We start from the raw sequence: 20,628 nt of genomic DNA on the forward strand, positions 1-20,628 counted from the left end.
TGAAGTAGCACACAAGAGGTTAACAGCAGTCAGTTACCATGTGGCAGATCTGCCATATGTTTTTTGCAGGTTTTGAGATTTTTTGTTTAGTGTCAGTATATTGGCTCCTGTGGGTTCAGGTCTTATTCTGGGCTTACATCTGTGCAATCCGGAGGTGGTGCTGAATTGTTGGAGGTGCCATTTTTCAGACCTCCTCTGCCGACTTGCTCAAGCATTTAAAGTGCATCACATGGTATGAAGGGCTGTGAACTCCTTGTCACCAGCTTCCTGAGTTTAATTTGGTGAGATATCTGTTCCGGATCTGCCAGTTTCAACTCTCTTGTTGACCATTAAATGCTGGATCTCGTTGCAATGCAGATCTTTTTTTTAAAGCAGAAGCTGGTTAATATCAAATTAGCTGCATTTTAAATTTCATTTGGCTGATTCATGCAATGATACTGACCATGATCCTGCCATTAGCTTATCACTTGGCTACCTTGGGTGTACGCTGCAGAATAGGTTGATTCTTCAAAGGTTTTGCAAATCTGTTTTAATATCCACTTGTATCCTGTAATAAAATGCAGGAAATATAAAAGATGTTCATCAGCATTTGTAAGGGAAAAATAGGTTTGATTCTCGAGCTTGATAATGGCGGGGGGGGGGAAAGCTCTTTCAAGCATGAAAATGTTTGGGAGGGATGATCATTTTTTAAAAAAAAACAAGCAGAATAAAAGTCAAATTTGCTGTAAGGTTTACATTTCTAGGATTTTTTTTTGATTAACCTGTAGACCAGGTGAGACTTGAACCTGGGTCCCCTGGCTCAGAGAGAAGGGCACTACCACTGCACCTCAAGCTTTAATAGGACCCCAGTGAAACTGACAGGTACTCCTGTCTGGAGTGTGAGCCCAAAACAATGTTTTTTACTTTTTTAAATAACTATTGAAATAACTCATTCTCCAGAAAAATGACCTATGTGAACTGATTTTTTAAAAATTTATTCCTCCAACATAAGCTTTGAAAATGTTTAACTTTCGGAGGGAACAACTCTGCCAAATTTTGGACAGTTTGTGTAAATACTGTTCTTCCTATTACTTTTTATTTAATGTGACTGATCTTTTGGCTAAATTTTCAAATCAACTTACACTCGACCTGTGCCTGAAATGATATTGTATTTTTCAAATTTAAAATAGAGATAAGCAAATGTCCTAGGATTTACTATCAGTGTACTGGTGTTCCATCTCTCCCCTCTCCTCTCCGGGCAGAGAGAGCACACAAAATGCCAGTAATTTACTTCTTTCCTCTCCCCACTCCAACACACCCCTCCACCTTCTGCGCAATACTTCTGTGCTAAGCAGTATTCTTCTGTCTTTGGGTATTTTTTATGTTGTATCAGTAACTTTATTTTTAAGAAAACACTCCACTTTGAGATCTTTGGCTCTCGCCGGATTGAAAGTTTTTAAATATCAATTTGTTGGATGAGAGTTCTGTGAAAATTGGCTCATGAACTAGAGGCCTCTTAACCTAATGATTGGGGAAATTATCCTCAACTACTGAAATAATAAAATGCTTTTGTGAAACAAAAGGTGAAATTTACTACCAAGTTTGTTGTAGTTTGGAGGACCTGTGCATTCTGAGGATCTCTTCGGAAGACAACTTGCAAATATGTGGTTTAATGCCTATTTTAATTTTAAAATATTTTTGCTAACAACCCCAGTACTCATTTGTTTAATTTGTATTCGCTTGTGGCTGTGAAAGCAACAAAGAATTAAAGAAACGCTGCTATAAAAGGCTAGAAAAAGTACCAATTTATGTTGCATCATCTTCATTCCTTTCCCCCCTTCAACCTACATTTATAAAGACGACCTGAATGGAAGAGATCACTTTCGTTTTCAGGAAGCATGTTTTTCATTTCAGTCTTCCTGGCAGTCGCTCCTTGTTGGAATGTTTTTCAAAGGTTCAACATAGTTCCAAACTGCAGAATGATCCCATATGAATAATCCTTTTTCCTGACACAATAGGATGCTTTACATATGAACGAAGGCAGGAAAAAGGAAAAAACGCTAATAATTGGAGATGGGCCAGAAGTGAATAAATATCATTCCCTCTTTCCCTCTTTTTATAAGCTGTTCGTTTGTAACATCAGCACTTCTGGTGCAAGGTCATTTGACCTGAAATGTTGGCCCAATGTGTGTCTTTCCACTACTGTTGCAAATGTGCTCAAAAAATCAAAAATGTAAGATGGTTGGGAGGGAGTCAAGGGAAATGGTGGATTTGAAGATATGCCTTTCACGTTTGGGGTGTATTTTGTATTAAGGCTTATGCTTCCACTGAGACTTTAGTCAATGTGTAAATGTTATGAAAGATTTAAAATCTAACTTTAGATGGTGTTTGGGTCTTTTGGATTTTTAGTGAAATTTTAGAAATTATACTGGAATTGGCTTAATTGGAAGAAACTCAAAGTATGCATGAAGGTTTTTTATAAAAAGCAGTAGTATGAAGAGGTCACAATCAAGCCTTCTAAAATGTTGAGGATCATCACTCATTTAATCATAAACAGATTACTAAATTTTGAAATTTAATTGTAAATCTAGAAGGTATTTAAAATATATTAGCAAGCCTCTAAAGAACTCATGAGGTTTTGTTTCCCTTCCCACCAGGTAGCAGAGATGTCAGATTCTATTAAATGTACCTTTCCTTAAGCTGAACAAATGGCTGCTTAAAATTTACATTTTGACGGGCGCAGACTGTGTTGAGCTGAATGCACAGTTCAGAAATTATTAAGGCGCTGAACAAATTGTTTCAATCCAGATGTTTCAAGAAGAATAACACAAAGTGGAAACATTGCATTTTATTTTGGCTTATCCCCAGTCTGGGAGAAACTTTGGGTTTATTCTGTTGACTTTTGTCTGTAGTTTCTCTTGTCCTTCAGAGACCAAACCAACACAATGATAGAACATTTCACATCATTAAATGAGATCTTCAGTTTCCTATTTGTAACACAAACCCATTTAAAGGGGTAGCATCAGAACAAAAATTTTTTTTTTCAAAAAAACTGTTGCCGTGTAGTGTTATGTGCCAGATTGCAGGATAGACTGTTTACTGCCTGAATAAAAAGCTTCCTTGCAGCAGAGAATTACAATGGATTATGGATATTTCATTTAATCAGGAAGTAGATGTTTGACTTTTAACCTTTGCCCTACCACCTCACAGAGATCATACTCTGTAGTCAAAATTAACTTTATCCTCTGTGACTCCTTTTTAGTTTTAGAATGCCTCCAGTCACTTGCCGTTGTGTAAGAGCTTCAGGATCCTGGAGCAAACTTGTGATGTGCCGCTCCATGACACCAGGGTAATTAGCCGAGTGTGGACACTCTCTCTACTCTTGACCAATACACCAGACAGCATCCCGTTAGAAGAGAAACATTTGAGAGAAGACATTGACATGAACACATGATGAAATAAGATTTGGTTCTTACCTAATATAACTATAGGATATCTCGATTTAATGCAGTTATGATTAATAAGCCTGAAGACTGTTTGTCTTCTCCTTGACGAGTCTGCTGTGAACCTGAATTTATAATGCAGCATTAAACAACACATTAAAAACTTGCCAGAAATGTTTGTTTAAGAAGGTTCATACTGAAATACACAGGATGCTAAGGTGGTGACAGGCAGCTTGCTTAGAGGTAATTTCAAGAAGCTGTTAGTTTTGTTTATGTTCTAAGCATGCTCAGTGGTTGAGAAACTGGAAATTAATAATACCAGAATGTGTGGAATTAGAGGTGCAATTATCTCCATGAATTGTAGAGTTGGAAGAGGTTTGAGGTAAGGAGAGTTGAGGGCAATTGGCGATATTTGTAAGTAATGATAAGAATTTAAGTTATGGTATGACCAGGCTCCAGACAGAATAAATGGATGCAACAGCTCTACCACAGCCACATTATACTTTGAAAGTGGGTTACATGTTGATGTATCCATTTCAATATTCCTTTTGTTTATACATCCATGTATTAATATCCTTCAGCTACTCAACATTTGAGCTTCAATTTGTCATAAGAAAGCTTTAAATCTTTTTGGATTCCTCCTTGGTTACATTAATCTTAGCAGAGTTTTGAGATGGAGTAAAGTTGGTATTACTGAACTATTGTCCTTTTTACCCTTTCCATTAAACTTGTACTAATGAAAAGCTTTCACACTATCGCCCTGTCACCCCACTCCTTCAACTTCTCCAATTCCCATTTTCCACTTGGGCACTAAGTTAGAAGCTTTCAAATTGATGTTACACTGAATACAGAACAGATTAATTCTTGCATTGTTAACCATGAATCAATGTTCAAGACCCAGTTTGATATTTCGGCTGTAACCTGTTGCTTGAGGTCTGAAGAAGGTAATTCTTAATTGCTTTCCATGCAGAAGGGAAATGAAAATCTCTTTTACATTTCCAGATATTGTATGACACTCATAGTTTTGGAGATCAAGGTTCTTTAATTTCCCACCAGTGATTAAATCTTAATTAAATTAAAGCCTAGTCTACAATGTATTTACAAGGTCTACACATGCTATTGTGCATTTATAGCTTGTTGGAGCTGAAGAATTTGAGCAATGCTCTCTCTGTGGATAGTTATTTAAGATTAAGTTCGTAAACACTCATTCCTCCAATTCAGTCAAAGAACCTTTCCATAAATGAGGAGAGAGAGTGATCTCTAACCAGTTTCTAGATGAGTTAACATGCTTATGATTTTAAAGTTTTCAATGCTGGAAACCCTCTAGCAGGCCTTGTCTTTGGAAGGAAGAGAGATCGGATTAACACATCATAACGATGATTTTCCGTGAGACCTGAATTGTTGACTGTCGTTCTTTGCATAGCTGCTACCTATCTTTTGTGGGTTTCCTGCACCTTCCGTTTCTATTTCAGAATTCCAGCACCTGCAGTAGCCTGCTTTTCAATGTACCTGAGTTTAATCTTCCTTCTCCCTCTCGCTATGGGAAATGCCTGTTAGTAAAGCTGATGAACTGAATTAGTTAAAACCTTTTGTAGTTGAGTTACAACATGGAGTCTATGATTGAACATTGCTGCTAATAAATTTTGTACCAGAAAATATTTATCTCTTTTGTGTAAAAGGTATTATCAGCTTGTTGCAGTACCAATCAATGATAGCATTCCCAATATTTGGATATGTCATTGTTAAGAATTCAGCATTTGGACTACTAAGTTCAAAATCTCCCTAGAAAGGTCAGACTTAAATATAACAAATTGCTTTTAATACTTGCCTTTCTCCAGTTCTGACGACATGACCTAACCAGCTGTTTTGAAATTACTGCCAATTTAGTTATGTCTTGCCACATTTTCTTGGTGCATTGTTTTAATGTAAATATCATGCCTTGTGGCAAGTGGGGTATTTAAATGGACTCCTCACAGAAGCCCTGTGACATCTTAAGTTTCTGCTTTTTTCAAAGAACTATGATATGAAACTAACAATATTAGAGGGAATAAAGCATTGCATTTTACTTTTGATCTTTATTTTATCCACAGTTATTCGAAGGCATCACTGCAAGTGTATGTTGGATTTTCTGGAGCTACACAGTTGCTTGTAAAAATGCTTTTCTAGTCTAACTTTTTTTTATTGAATGACTGTAGAATATTCAATTGTTTTCAAAGTTAGCTGAGGAACATGGCAACCATAGATGAAATGCCACACAAGTATTCCAGGTAAATATTTCCAGTCATTGCAAAGGGAAATGTTATTAGTGTGGCTGATGTAACATTGAAGAGCAGGTGACCAATTCTGCTATCCTTAGCATTTCTATGTATACACAGCTCTAACTTGGCTGCTCTCTGCTTGTCGGAATATCTAAGAACAGAAGTGCAAGGTTGTCAAAACTGTGTTTGTACAACTGCCCAAACGGAACTGGACAGCTGGTGGGGGGAGAAATATCGGAAATGCCGGAAGTGCTCAGTCGGTCAGGATGTTGTGGAGAGAACATCCAAGTTAAAGTTTTGAATTGGTACCTTTTTCTTCTTTCTGTCAATGCACTGAACAGGAGATGTCTAAAGCCAAGCTGAATCTTTGTAACACTATTTTAAATATCACAGTGCACATGGCTGACAGTCATATAAATAGTTCTCTTGTAAGCACTTGTTTGGGAAAGGTTGTGGTAGGACTGATTTATTAATTTTTTTCCACTATTGATTCTGTAGTAGTTTATGTCAGAGTATTGTAGATTTGGCCAAAAGCTGTTGTAATCGTTAATCAACCTCAGTCTTTCTATCTTCCTTTCTGTTTTTCTTCCTATCTGTTTCACTCACATTCTCTCGTGCTCTAGGCAAGTGTCTGGGAATCTAGCAGGAAGGCTTGTATCTGCAGGTGGGCAAGTCCAAATTTTAAATGGAAATGGTTGATATTGATTTCACTGCAGGCTCCACATAATTGCGCACAAATCTAAGCTTGAGCTCTCCTGTAAATACATTTTGTGCATTTTCTGTGTAACTTTGTACTTTAACCTAGTTTTCCTTTAGTTAATTACAATCAAGCTAATATTTAGTTGCTAACTGGTTTCTCTACTTGGATTTAATCTAAAATAAAGCAAACTTGCCACATGTTGTATCTTGTCTACTGATTACTTATTCATTTGACCGTATACATTGAAAGCTAATGATATCTTGTATTTATTAACCATTGTTAATTGGCAGAAATAGCCTGCTAAAGTTTATCTCTGTCTCCAGAAGGTTAGAAAGCGTACAACAAATAAATTTTGGACTGTTTAAAATGGTAGTGAACCAAGTTATTTAAAGAACATTTTGGATATTCAGACAATGAATTGAATTTCAAAATTTAGAATCAAAATTTGAGAGAAAGACCAGTTAACAAGGCCATTGAAAATGCTTGGCAAGCATTTTGAGTTATGTTAAAATGAAGAATTTTAATTAGACCATGCTTGGAGGACCATGTATAGTTCCAATCACACATCATTAGGAAATGTAGAAGTGTTAGAAATGGCACAAAATAAAGGAAAAGATTGTGAAGGTACATCTATTAGAAAAGATGAAACAGCTCGGGACTCTTTTTTTTATATATATTCAGGCGTTATAATGCTGAGGGATTACCTAGAAAGGATTTTAAGAATATGAAATTATCTGATCTAAATGGATATTTTCACTTTTGGACAGACACTAATAAATTCAGTTAATGGTACAAAAAAAATCTGTAACCAGAAAGTGGGAGAATGTGGAACTTTCTGCTAGATAGAACAGTTGATGAAATTTAACATTGCTACCTTCTTAAGGGGAAAAGGCTTATCCCTGTTCCTATTTTTTTTAATGTATACTAGTGCCATTTAGTATCTGGTTAGTCCGTCATTTGGAAGGTCCCTAGCTTTTTTTCTAGGGTTCCAGCACCTATGTTTTGAGACTCTGGTATCTCTCACACCACAGGCTCCAACAAATACCCAATGGTATGAATTGAAGTTGAGAGCTAGCACCTCATTTGTTGTATTTACTTCATTTGGTCAGCTTCTGCTTCGAGTAGACAATCAAAATCAGTGAGCTATGTATTGAATTCCAATTCCACCATCTGCCATGGTGGAATTTGAACCCAGGTCCACAGAATGTTATCTAGGACTTTGGATTAACAGACCAACAATAATACCAGTAGGCCATCGCCCCCCACTTTCAAAATCAGTGAGCTATTGGTAGCTCTTGCTTAGTGATGTAAAAGGCCATCTGAGGTTAACATTATTGACACCTGCCTCATTTTGTAAACACTTAACGGATCAGTTATCGTATAGACCAGGATTGCTGTTTTCCAATACACATTGAGCCTGTTCATGTTTGGTGGTACAAAGTTTACATTAATCATTAACTCTAGACTATATGAAATCTTCTGGAATCAAATCAAATATAGGCAAGGAAATCTCCTGTTGATCACTATCTTCAGCTCTTCCTCCTATGATGAGTCAGTCCTCCTAAGTCATAGAATCCCTACTGTGTCGAAAAAGGCCATTCAAGCCATCACACTGACACTTTAAAGAGTATCCAGCCCAGACCCAATCCCCACCACTTTATCCCTGTAATCCTGCATTTCCCATGGCTAATCTACCTAGCCTGCATGGCCAGTGCACCTAATCTGCACAGCTGTGGATTGCGGTAGGAATCTGAAGCATCCAGAAGAAACCCATGCAGTCGCAGGGAGATTGTGCAAACTCCACAAGACAGTCGCTGAGGATAGAATCAAACTTGGGTTCCTGGAGCTGTAGGCAGCAGTGCTAACCACCGAGCTGCCATGCTGCCCAAATATTGGATGTCACTTAGAAAATGGACTATGGTAGTAAAGGGATACCTGGCAGGATACATCAACATCCATCAAGAGCAACTTAACGACACCATTACTGGCCATGCTGGCTGAAGGATGCATTTACCTATCTAGGCCAGTGGCAAGTAAAGGCGAACAAATCAAGGGGGGGAAAAAACCTATTTGTTCTTTTCCTCCCTGATCTACCTGTCCCAGATGCATCTATCCATGATGATAGAAATAACCACTCCACAGTTCTTGTGGAGACCAAATCCCATCTTCACATGAGGATACCATACATTTAATAGGTAACATTGTCATTATGTTTAATGGGATACATTCTAGACAGATCTAGAAGCTCAAAACCTAACAACCACGAGGTACCAAGGGCTATCAGCAGCAGCAGAATTGTATTCAACCACAATCTGTAACCTCATCCCCTCCACCCTGGCATTACCAGTAAACTAGGTGATCTTCCTGAGTTCAGTGAGGAGCTGAGGAGATCGTGTACAGATCAGCATCTGGCAGATAGTCATAGAGATGTATAGTACAGAAACCGACCCTTTGGTCCAACGACCAGATATCCCAATCCAACCCAATCCGATTTGCCAGCACTAGGCCTATATCCCTCCAAACCCTTCCTATTCTTATATCCATCCAGATGCCTCTTAAATGTTGTACTTGTACCAGCCTCCACCACTTCCTCTGGCAGCTGATTCCACACACGCACCACCCTCTACATGAAAAAGTTGCCTCTTGGGTCCCTTTTCAATTTTTCCCCTCACTCCCCCTAAACCTATGCCCTCTAGTTCTGGACTTCCCCACACCAAGGAAAAGTTTTTGTCTCTTGACCCTATCCATGCCCCTCATTATCTTCTAAATCTCTAAGGTCATCCCTTATCAATGTTTTATTTTTTATAAAATGCTAACCTGATGAAGCTACGACAGTTTTTTTTTCTGCAAACCATGTGATAGAGCTGAGCCATCCACAACCAAAAGATTAGATCCAAGTTCTGCAGGCCCGGCCTATCCATTGTGAATGATGGTGACAATTGAGCAAATAACAGGAGGTGGTTAGAAAAAGCAGCCCTATTCTAAATGGTGGAACCAAACAATCAGTGCAAAAGATAAATCTGAAACATTCACAACCTCATTCAGCCAGAAATGCTGAGGGAATGATCCATTCCACATGGATGCTGTCAACAGCACCATCAAATGGCACTTGGACATCAGTAGCCAGCTCATTTAGGGTTCTGCTCCAAGTTGTTGTTATAATCTTGCTCCAAATATGGTTAAAAGATCTGAATTTAATGGGGTGAGGCAGGACTGACTGGTCCTGACCTAAGGCAACATGTGACTGAGCGTAACACCAAGGGGCTAGTAAATGTGAAGTCTGTCGGAGTTAAATGGAAAGCTCTGCTCTTTTTGGGGTCATGCCGAGTTCAAAGGAATTGTGCTTGTTAAAGGGCAGTCTTTTCAGCCCAGGGGCATCCACTGTCTGAGCTCCTCTAGGTAATGTCCTAGGGCCAATCCTCTCTTCAGCTATTTCTTCAATTACCTTCTGCTGGTCATAAAGTCAAGAAGTGGGGATGCTCATTGCCCAGTGTTCCATTTCTATTCACAGCTGCTCAGACAATGAAGCAGTCTGTGCAGACCTTCAGAAAGACTTGGCTCTGGCTTTGGCTCTGAAGTCCCAAGCAACACTCCTGCCACAAGCAGGTTAATGACCATTCCCAACAAGAGAGAATCTGGCCAATGTCTCTTGAGGTTGAATGGCATTACCATTAATCAACAGTCTGGGGATTACCACTGAACTGAAAAACTTACCAAAGATGCTCCAGCAATAAAATCAGGTCAGAGGTTAATAATTATGCAGGCAATATCTTGCCTTTTGACTCCACAAAGCTTGTCTCAATCTTTAAAGCACCAGTAGGAATGGAACAGAATTCTCTTCCATTTCCTGGATGACTACAGCTCCAACAGCATTCAAGAAGCTTGGCCTCATCAAGGATGAAGCAGTCCAGTGCCCTTCCTGAAACATACATTTCCTCCACCATCACAAACCCAGAGACAGCAGCATTTGCAGGATTCATCGCAGCGGCTTCCCAACCTTCCTTTTAAAGCAATTTCCAAGCTTGCAACCTCTACCACCTAGAAGGACAAGTGGCCATATCATCACCTGCAGGGTCCCCTCCAAACTGCGCACCTTCCTGTTTCTTTATTGCAGATCAAAGCTTGACCCACACTCCCTGTGGACACCACCTGATCAGCACAATTCAAGAAGGCGGTTTATTACTATTGCCTCTGTGGCAATCAGGGATGAGCAATAAATGCTGAAATATTTGAGATGACAATCCTTTACATACTTGTGCCATAGTAAATTCAATACACAAATTACAAAGCCACAAATCAGGAGCTGAAATAGACTCAAGTCTGTTTCACCGTTCAGTAAGAGCATGGCTGATCTGAATTTTATATTTTTGTTGTTTATCCCTCATAACCCTTGACACCCTGACCTAACCAGAATCTATGTACCTCCACCTTAAAAATATTCCGTGACCCCACCTCCCACTGCCTTCAGAGACTGAGAGCTTCAACGGCGTACTGTTTTTTTTTGACATAACCATTTCTGGTTCTCATTACAGTTGGGTGTGGGAGCTCAGAATCTCTAAATAGTATTTTCAAAGGGATAGGAATGTGTGATCATACGGTATAGTACTGCACAGATGGGTGAGCAACACGTGGCTGTGGCCTGAGGGTTAAGCTTTTAAGATGAGTTCGACTGGGTTTTTAATCTAAGTAATTGATTGAAATCTGCTGTTGAACAGGCTAAACCAACTGTATTTCAGGCCAGGCTTTTAGAAGTGTGTTGAATTAGAATGGGTGCTTTGGATAATCTAAGTCTTCTCTGGCACTGCCTACCCCCACCATGATGTGGAATTCCCTTTTTTTTTAATCTATATTTTGTCTACCTCCCTTTTTGGAAAGGCAACTTGGCAACTCCCATTCCTGATGGTTCCAAAGGATCATAGTGGATGATCCCTAATGGATGTTGATGCATATTCAATCATTCAATTCTTTTCAGTTTCTGTCTTTGCAAATGCTGCACTGTCTTAAATATTTGGTCAATATTGAATTTCCTATCTTTTTGTTGTGTATAAGTATCTCACCACTTTTTTTTTAAATGGATGACTTGAAGCTATAATAATCCAACTACTTTTATGGAGGAAGTGGTGGATGTGGGTGCAAAGGTTTTTGTCTTAAATACATTTGGATAAGTACATGAATAGGAAAGATTTTGGAGGGATATGGGCCAGGAGCAGGCAGGTGGGATGAATTTAATTTGGGATTATGGTCAGCATGGACTGGTTGGACTGAAAGGTCTGTTTCCATGCTGTATGACTCTTCATCCCTGGGTACTTTGAAGTACCTACAAAATTGGAATTACTTCAAGGTGTGTTTGCCTACAGCAAGGCCATAGGTTCAGCATTAGGGTATTCAGCCGCTCAAACATGCTAAATCACCCTAAATTGCTGGCTAGGTGGATTAGCCATGGGAAGTGCAGAGTTCCAGGGACAGGGTGACGGGAGAAGGCCGAGGTGTTGGTGGGATACTCTTCAGAGGGGTGGTGTGGACTTGATAGGCCAAATGGCTTGCTTCCACACTGTAGGGATTCTATGATTCACTAGTCCCAGAAACAAGACAAATGGCTGACTAATATGTTCTTGAATGTGGTTTATGGATGACTGAGGATCAGAGGACTTACTCTTGACTGATTTTAAATGGGATCATTTTAGGTTCACTTAGGTAGTTCAGCATCTAATGCGTAGTTTTAGTATCTTCCCTAAAATACATTATCTCTTGACAATGCAATGCTCCTATGTGAAATTTCACCTGAGTTGTGTCATAATACATCTCATCAGGTTGGTTAACAATACTAGGGCTCTTGTGGTACAGTAGTAGTGTCCCTATCTCTGAGCCAGATTCACATCCTACTTGTTCCAAAGGTGTGCAATAATGTCCCAGAAACAGGTTGTTTAGAAAATACTCTAGATTGTGAGTGGACCTTGAACCTCTGACTTTCTGATTCGGATGTAAAAGGATTACCATGCGGTCAAGTTGGCACTGCAGTTGTTAAAATAGTATAACCTTAGTTTTCACACCCTTTTCATGTTGCTATCTCAATTTGAAGTTGTTGAATTCTACATTTTGGATTAAGGAACTAGTTGGAAATTGTATCACTGATTGAAGAGAGTTTGCTGCTTTCACACTTACTTATAGCCCTCATCTGAAATTTAGAGTGAATATTTCTCACAGATTTTGGATTGTCTATCACATGAACAGTATGTAGTGCTGGCAAGTATTCTGACATCTGTTTGCAGGACCAGGACATTGCATGTCTTTGTCAAACCGTGTGTTAAACGGGAGCTGAGAGAGCAAAAACATCATCTTACAGAGGACATAGTACCTGTCAGCACAAGTAATGGTGACAGTGATGTATGCTGAATCCACAAATTGTTATGCTGCCAAATTCAGTTCACTCCACTCCACTTCCAGATCACTAATTTCTCGAGATGATAGAGAAGTGGAGCAGTGGTGCCTTGACGTTAAAAGGGACTAGTTAGCATAGAGGTAGGCATTAGATTTGGGAACAACAAAGGCACGCCCAGCCCTTTTGACACTGGAGGATTGTCTTCTGGAACTTGCTAGACAGTTATGGCAAGACTGAATCATAGCTTTCAGGCTCCTCCTTTAATAACCCTGGTATGCCATGTCCCAGCAACAGCAAGACAGTCCTGCCATAGGTTCCAACATGGTTAATCTGGTCAGGTGGCAATGGTCCTGAAAGAGCTCAGAATTGACACCAAACTTCATAAAGTTCTATTGCCCATGTATACCTGGATGCCAGTGACCTATTGTCTGCCCTTGGCTGAAGCATCTGTATCCTCTATGTTGAGGAAAGTGATTAGAAAACCAAAGATAATAGCACTGTGATGTCTCACCTAGTTGTGAATGACATGCTATTAGATAGCCAATGCACCCAGTTGGAGGAGGCTTCATGAAATGTCAATATTCAGTCAGAATGGATATTTGTCTCGGTCTTCTCTGAGAGATTTCCACGATCTCAGATGCCACTCTCCAGCAAATTCAATTTTTGTTCAAAGCAATATAACGAAAAGACTGCATACTGGGTACAGCCAAATCGATGGGCCCCAACAGCATTCTGCAGTATTGAACACCTGTGCTGCTTAGACAAGCTGTCCCAGTGCAGCTACAACAGACAGCATGGAAAATTGCCCCGGTCAGTCCAATCCGCCAAAAGCAGGCACATTCTGTCAACAGAATTACCACCCCATCATCCTACTTTCAATCATCAGTGAAATGGACGGTGGTGTTGACACTGCTATCAAGCAGCACTTAGTAGTGAATAACTTGCTGACTGACGCACTCTTGCACACGCACTCTTCCATGTGCTCACAAACAGGCATCAATGCTCACGCAAACACTCGCGTGCAAACAGGCATGCACTCTATATAGGAAAAGAAACTATTTTCTCTGCAGATATTCGTTCATTTTTGTGACTATCACCTTTGGTCAATTATTGTTAGTTCCTGTAGGTAAAAAGGACAAAGTATAGAATGTTCAGACAGCTTGCTGTCTGGCATATGTGACAAATGTAAGTTGTCTCTGGGGTCTCTTCAAACCAGGTCATTCAACAGCTTCTCACAGGAGCACTTGGATCAATGTTCCAGGTATGACGCTGGATGCTCAAAGGGTTTTTATTTGTCAGAAATTAAAGAACTGAATGGGGAAGATTTTTTTCAGCACACTCTACCCCAAAGCCCACTGCATCCAAAACACTGTTCAAGCAAAAAAGTGGTTGTCTGTCAAATGTGGGTTCAAGCAATTAGCTGAGACCCTGTGGTTTCCAAGAAATATCTTGTTTAAAAAAGTCCAGTGTCAAAAGTAACCTTTAAGTGAACCTTTGTTGAAAAGATAATCCTGGAATCCATGGAATTTGAAATGTCTAATTTCCATGATCCTTCACAGCTCAGGTCCTCAAAAAAAAACTTATGAATGCCTTCATGACTACTGCTGAGTAAAGCCCTCATTCTGGGTATTACTTTGATTAAACCTTCTCCATATTCTGGCCTCCTTCTAAAGTGTGATGCCGAGAATCGGTTACACTATTTCTGAGAGATTTATAAAGGTTCATGACATCCTTGTATTATTATTCAATGCCCTGGATTGCAGTCAGAATTTTGAACTTGTGCCTCAAACATCTTTGGAAACCTTCAAGGCAGTGATCGATGCTTTTAGTCAGGTAAGGATATTGAGAGATAAGGGGCAAAGAACGATGAATTGAGTATGTATCGGTCATGGCCAAATTACATGACCGAAAAGGCTCAAGAGTCTGGTTGGATTGTGGTTTTTGTCCCTAATCAGGGCAGCGCAGTGACTCTATGGTTAGCACTGCTGCCTCCCAGCACCAGAGACCTGGGTCTGATCCCTCTGGCAGCTGTCTGTCAGGAGTTTGCACGTTCTGTCTGTCTGTGCGGGTTTCCTCCAAGTGCTTCAATTTCCTCCCCGTTCCAAAGATGTGCAGGTTTGGTGGTTTGGCTATGGAAAAGGCAGGATTACAGGGATTGGGTAGTGACATGGGTTAGAATGGGATACTCTTCGGATGGTCGATGTGGACTTGATGGGCCAAATGGCCTACTTCCAAACTACAGGAATTCTCTGTTTTCCCCTTTTAATGTGAACAGTGTACAAACAGTAAGTAAAGTCTGGTACAATTACAACATTTAAAGGGTATCTAGTTGGGTGTATGAATAGGAATGGTTTAGAGGGATATGGACCAAATGCTGCCAAATGGGACTCGGTTTATTTAGGATATTTGGTCAGCGTGGATGATTTGGACTGAAGGGTCTGTTTCCGTGCTGTGAGATATACATCCTCATTTTCTGAGGATATAACTCTGAAGATGGACAAGGGAGATCCAGTGGATGTAGTGTACCTGGTCTTTCAGAAAGCCTTTGATAAAGTCCCACATAGGAGGTTCGTGAGCAAAATTAGGGCACATGGTATTGGGGGCACAGTACTGACTTGGATTGAAAATTGATTGGCTGACAGGAAACAAAGTAATGATAAACTGCTCCCTTTCGGAATGGCAGGCGGTGACCAGTGGGGTACAGCAGGGATCAGTGCTGGGACCGCAGCTTTTTACAATGTACACTAATGATATAGAAGATGGTATTAATAGTAACATTAGCAAATTTGCTGATGATACAAAGCTGGGTGGCAGGGTGAAATGTAAGGAGGATGTTAGGAGATTTACAGGGTGACCTGAACAGGTTAGGTGAGTGGTCAGATGCATGGCAGATGCAGTTTAATGTGGATAAATGTATGGTTATCCACTTTGGCAAGAACAGGAAGGCAGATTACTACCTAAATGGAGTCAAGTTAGGTAAAGGGGCAGTACAGAGAGATCTGGGTGTTCTTGTACACTAGTCAATGAAGGCAAGCATGCAGGTACAGCAGGTAGTGAAGAAGGCTAATAGCATGCTGGCCTTCATAACAAGAGGGGTTGAGTATAGAAGCAAAGAGGTTCTTCTGAGCTGTACAGGGCCCTGGTGAGACCGCACCTGGAATATTGTGTGCAGTTCTGGTCTCCAAATTTGAGGAAAGACATTCTGGCTATTGAGGGAGTGCAGGGTAGGTTCACGAGGTCAATTCCTGGAATGGCGGGACTATCTTACTCTGAAAGATTGGAGCAACTGGGCTTGTATACCCTTGAGTTTAGAAGACTGAGAGGGGATCTGATAGAGACGTATAAGATTATTAAAGGATTGGACACTCTGAAGGCAGGATCCTTCCGCTGATGGGTGAGTCCCGAACCAGAGGACACAGCTTAAAACTAAGAGGTAGGCCACTTAGGACAGAGATGAGGAGAAACTTCTTCACCCAGAGAATGGTGGCTGTGTGGAATGCTCTGCCCCCAGAAGGCAGTGGAGGCGCAGTCTCTGGATTCGTTTAAGAAAGAGTTGGATAGAGCTCTCAAGGATGGTGGAATCAAGGGTTATGGAGATAAGGCAGGAACAGGATACTAATTGAGGATGATCAGCCATGATCATAATGAGTGGTGGTGGAGGCTCGAAGGACAGAATGGCCTACTCCTGCGCCTATTGTCTATGACCCTATGACTCAGTCACTATATAGTCCCAGAGAACCATAGCACTGCTCTCTAAGGAGAGAGATGATGACTGGTGGTGGTTTAACCTGACGGTCACCACGCTTAAGGCAAGGGGTGATGTTGAGATGAAGAGTCCTTCATTGTTACCTCAGCCAGTGTGGGAGTAGTGTGCTGGTAATGAGAGTTATTGTGGAACTAAGGCCTTCGTTGTTACTGCTCCTGTCTCAAGGCTTTCTCGAGTAATGCCGGTGAGTGTTGAGTTTCTTTTCATTTTGTCTATGAAAATTGCTTCTCCCAAGATAGGAATTATTAACTTTTGGTGTGTATTTCCACTTCAAGTTTGGAGTTTGTACAGAGTGTTTAATTTATGGAGCAGAAATTGGGTAAAGAGACACAAACCAACTCTGGAGTCGAGAGGAGTGAGACTTCCATCTTCAAGAGCAGACCCTGATTCTGGGCTCTGTTTGTAATGAGGTGCAGTATTGATGCAAATATCAAGATGCTGCTGTGCCTTCCATCAGGTTATTTACAAGTTAATAGTTAGAAAGTTATGGCAGAGGGATAATTCATCCTAAGTAAGATTAAACTTCTTTTTGTACTGTTTTGATTATAAGGTACATTAGCTACTTCATATATGAGACCCTATGGCAGGTGTTACAAGGTAAAAGTAATTGAGCCTGTCTCGTTGCTGCAATATCAAATTGTGTTTTGAGATTCTAGTGCTTTTGCCTATGGAAGCAAGCACACATGCTATTGAAGAAATCCTCATTTTAAAGATGAATATACATCTCAAATCCTGATTTGTGACGATTCAGTGTCTTGTGATTCTCAGATTTCTATAATTCCACCATATTTACTACAAATATTACCCATAGCTCCAATGAGATAACATACTCTTGTTTATTCCTGCCTTTATTCTAAACACCTTTTTTGTGCGAAATATGAGGAATGGCAGTGCCATTTTAGGCACCTCATGTCAGAATTAAACGTTCCTAGGTCAGGTGTAGCACAATCAGTAGAGAATAAACCTCCTGAAATTCAACTTCAACCATGTACTTTAGTTCCAGTTCAGAAGAATACCTTCACCATTCATGCCCTCAGCACCCAATCCCCTTACTGAGTAACAGACCATTGCATTTTACTGTTAATTGTAAGCTTAAGAAGTGTCAACTTGGCCCCTCAAGCCTACACAAGACAATAGGACCATGGTTGATCTGATATGCTGATAAATCCACTCCCCCTCCACTAACCCCCTTCACTCCCCCAAATCACAAGCTCCCATGTTGATCAAAAATCTGTAACTCCATCATGGACAGCCCTCACTGCTGTTGGGGAAGAGAATTAATGGCTTCTTTAACTGTTGCATTTTTGTAATACATTGAGCATGGTGCATTCCAAATGAACAAAAACATTATTTTCATTTTTGTTTTGCATGAGCTTTCATATTTTCAATCTGAGATTTATGTATCGAGAATAGTTTTCAATGTTACCAGGATTGAGACTTATCAAATTAGTTAGCATAGAGATCTCAGAGAGCTTGCATCATATCTATTGTGATTAGAATTATTTACAGTTAAAACATAATTTTCTAAACCATTGTACTTCACAAGTATAACATTCTTTTTGCTTCCAGTACAGTTTTCTAATTTCATATCAGTTCTTTGACTTGCAACGATGATGTTCAACAGTACAATGCAGCCTTGTGAATTGATAGTGCATGGTTGTAAAGCAAAAATAGAAGTGCCTGACCATTTTATTGAAAGATTTTTAGAGTTTGAATTTGATTTACTGTTGTCATGCGTACCAACATACAGGGAAAAGTGGTGTTTTGCATGCTATGGAGGCAGATCATACCATACAAAGTGCATCAGAGTAGCAGAACAGAGTGCAGAATACAGTGTTAACAGCGCAGAGAGAGAGGTCAGAATGAATGTTTGAGGTCTGTTCACAAGTCCGATAACAGTGGGGAAGAAGCTGTTCTTGAATCTCTTGAAAGCAGGATTTTTGACTTCTTAGTGCACACTGCCTTCAACTCAATAAATTATGTACGCAGTTCTAAGACTTAGTGACATGTCAGGTTTATTGAGAATTTCTCCTCCCATTTATATCATTCCTGTAAGTGTCAGCTTGCTTTCAAGCCTGAAGGAGCTGTTTATGCTTCAGTGAAAATCTGAATGGAATTATTTGAATTTGCCATGTGTAATAGAATGATCTTCCTTCACCCCCTGTGTAGGATATGTAAATATGGCATCTTTCTATAGTTAGCATGTAAGTTTATAATCTTTACCAGGTTAACCAACATGGTCAAAACATGAAAGTTATAGTGATTTGGGTATAATTGAATATGTTTGAGAAGCAATATCCCACTGCGAAGAGATTTATCCAAAGTTGGAATTAGTGACTAGGAATTTGCCAGTTTGGCATGCAGTGACAGGATTGCATATTTTCTCTCCATTACTGAGTTGAAAATGGAAGAATGTTCCCTGCACACTGTCTTAAAATGTATCGGGACTATTGTTTAAAATTACATGTCCGTTTCCAACTTACTCTGAGCCCCACCCCCATCTCAATGTCATGCTATCTCAGTCGACCTTACTTGTGTAACTGTGTAAATAGTTTGCATATGGACAGAGGAGGGGTAGGATGGCCTCCAGTTTCTTTGGAACTGGACTAGCAAACTAGATCAGGACCTTGGCTGGCAAGTTGTGAAACTGAATTCAATAAATGTGTTCATTTGTCTGGCAGGAAATTGCAATGAAATCTGCTGGATTGTTTTGATAATCCCGTTAGTCCCATGCTGGAAAATTGCCACAAATATAGTTTGTGACACTACGGTGTCTCAGTACTGTCAGTGGCCCACAGCAACTGGGAATGGACAAAAGAATGTTGCCTTTTAATTATGTTGTTCACATCCTAATAACAAGAAATCTTCAGGCCACATATGACATTCCTATCAATATTGCCATTATATTTAAAGTTGCTGATATTGAGCAATCCTATTATTCCAATTTAGAATTGATTCACCAGTGAGGTAAAAGTACACTTTCCATACTCCGATGTCCACAAAAATTCATTGAAAGTCGCCAAGTGTGAGTAAATTTAAAAAATGAGCCAAACACTTGCATCTGTATTGTGCACTTCATGATTACCTAATATCTCAGTAGTGGTTCATAATCAATGAAGGAGTTTTGAAGTGTAGCCATTTGCATAATGTCGGAAATGATGAGGTGAATAGGACTGTATTGCCAGATCACCTGGGGTTTGTGTAGTTCATGGGCACAGTTTAGACACCCAGTGGGCCATATGTTCTCCATAAGTCCCCTTCTATGAGTTGGATAACATCAAGCTTTGTAAGTGATTCAATTTTGTTTAGAATAAGCAGCTTCTATCACAAAAGTGTAATACTTGGCTTGGCAGGTATACATCAAAGAAGCCAACAGTTACTGTACTGGGACCTGAAGTTTGGGCAGAAAGAGACAGTTCTCTGCAGTTGTTGCTTTTTCCTTCCCCACTCCTGCTTTATTTTGGTCTGGGAACTCTGGTTTGGACAGCTTTTGAAATATTTTTCCATAGTTCTGGACCAAACCACTAATGGATGTAGTTAATCCAATGAGTATTTCTGTTTTCTCCCTGAATACATGAAAACAGCATGTATTTCTCTGAACTAAAAATAAACAGAGCATTAAATGTTGCCATGCAGGAGCTGTAAATGGTAAAAAGTTGCTTTTGAAAGAGTTTTTGAAGTAATGGAGATAAAAGCATTTACTGAACCTGATTTGTCAACTTATTTTGTCATGCCTATTTCCAGTTATAAAGTCAGAGTTATACAGCACAGAAAGACCCTTCGGTCCAACTCGTCCATGTTGACCAGATGTCCTAAATTAATCTAGGCCCATTTGCCAGCATTTGGCCCATATCCCTTTTAAACCCTTCCAATTCATGAACCCATCCAGATGCCTTTCTAAATATTGTAATTGTGTCGTCGTCGTTGTCCTCCACCTCCACCTCCACATAGACATACCATCCTCTGTGTGACAAAGTTACCCTTGGCCCCTTTTTATATCTTTCCCCTTTCACCTTACAACTATGCCCTCTAGGTCTGGATTCCCTTACACTGGGAAAAAGACCTTGCCTGAAATGTAGCATTTAAGTCAAAATGTGAAATGA

The 20,628-nt window shown here is 39.9% G+C and overlaps 1 protein-coding gene across 10 annotated transcripts in view; it reads left to right on the top strand.

Annotated features, from left to right (window-relative positions):
• Nucleotides 1–20,628, top strand: part of LOC140467388 (plasma membrane calcium-transporting ATPase 1-like) — a 252,286-nt gene that overhangs the window by 100,904 nt on the left and 130,754 nt on the right. The window lies entirely within an intron of this gene.

This window comes from Chiloscyllium punctatum, chromosome 45, assembly GCF_047496795.1.
Source record: "Chiloscyllium punctatum isolate Juve2018m chromosome 45, sChiPun1.3, whole genome shotgun sequence".
Taxonomy (NCBI): domain Eukaryota; kingdom Metazoa; phylum Chordata; class Chondrichthyes; order Orectolobiformes; family Hemiscylliidae; genus Chiloscyllium; species Chiloscyllium punctatum.